The following is a 1,688-nucleotide window of genomic DNA, read 5'->3' as shown; positions in this document are numbered from 1 at the left end:
AAAGAAATGACTGCGAACAAAAAAACCGGTATTTTTTATGGACAATATTATGTAACAGAAACACTTAAAATCCACTTTGATGTACATGCATATAAAATCTAGATCACATGGAAATACAAAAAAAAAAAAAAATACTCACAGCTGAATACGGTAAGCTAGGGTATTAAAGTACGGTTTTTATTACCAACCTTTTTTTATACAAAGTTCAAGGATGAGAACAAAGTTCAGAGGGGAACATTATCATGTCATATTTTATGTAAAATGAAACTGGGTCTTATTGACCTTTCTCGTTCACCCAAGATTATTCAGCGCTGACTCTTGCAACACCGCAGTTGCGATGCGTTGCATAAATGCGTTCGAAGTCAAGTACTGAACATACTGAAATATATGTGAAATTCACAGCCTGAACGGAGAGTATTCTAATTACTAATCATCAAGAATTTACATAGATAAACATACACATGTCCACTCACAGTCAGTGCAGTGCTGGACAGCGCAGGATGCAAAATGGCTGATTATAATGGAAATGGATTAGCAAAGCGTTGCAATTGCTGAACAGCAAAAACAAACTTGTCTACCGTTGCTCGAATCCCTTTGTTTATTTTGCTGACTGAACTCGTCTCTTAGGTAAACACAAAGCTATATAGTTCAGATCTTACATCTCTCCAGGTTTTCAATGCACGAGAATATATGTAGCTTATATTATGTTTATCGTATATTTATTTAAATAATGTCTAACGTATCCTCAAGTTAAAACGGATTACAGAAAGTGAGGTAATACGGTTGGGTTGATTTCTTACTTTGTTTCAAATGTTATTTCAATTCAGCGCTGAAACGGAAATTCAGTAAAAAGTTAGTAACAGGAGTAAAACATTGAATCGTTAGGAGAGGTAAGATGGAGAGAGGCAGAATATAAAGCTTGCAAAAGACCAAAGAATTGGGACCACCTTATTAACAATTTAATGACGGATTTAATGCATATTTTACTTTCTTAAATTAGAAAATGCTGAAATGTGCTAGTCTATGATTGTCATTTGACAGTAAAGAGAAAGAGACATGACTTTTCATAAATATATATATATATGTAACTGAGTAAAACCTCAAAGCTACAAACATTGCAATTCACTCTACACCTCGGAAGTAATATATTTTCATATATGTTACCGTTAGGAGTCCACCGGTGGGAAGTAGAGGACGTGAAGGAAGAGAACACTAACCAGTCAGCCACAGAGGTAAGTGAATACCATCTCCCACGAAAGGTGTTTGCGTTTTGCAGCTTTCTGATTGTATATGAATCAAGGCATAATATGGCTACGTGCAAAGAACATTAATTATATCGTCTCCAAACGCAAAACACTGAGTTCGACGGGTGGGTTGATGGAGATGGTTTACTTATACCTCTCTTGAGCCGACTTAGTTGGTGTGTCACTTAATCCACGGGACGGTGGTTTAATATCAACTCCCCTTCGGTAACAGAAGAAAATATACTTCCGAGGTGAGTGAATTGGACCGATAGTTTTGAATCGATGTTAATATGGCTACGTCGACAAGCCTAACGGTTGCCTGGTGGAATTCTCAACGCCAAACACCTGTGACGGGTTTAATGCATATTTTGTACTGGTTGGTGTGTCTGTAGTCAGAGAGTCCGTCGCTGGTTCGATCCCACGACGAATATCAACAAAAATTCC

Source organism: Macrobrachium rosenbergii, chromosome 8 (genome assembly GCF_040412425.1).
Source record: "Macrobrachium rosenbergii isolate ZJJX-2024 chromosome 8, ASM4041242v1, whole genome shotgun sequence".
NCBI lineage: Eukaryota > Metazoa > Arthropoda > Malacostraca > Decapoda > Palaemonidae > Macrobrachium > Macrobrachium rosenbergii.
The sequence above is the reverse complement of the archived record's forward strand: the minus strand, read 5'-3'. Positions refer to the sequence as shown.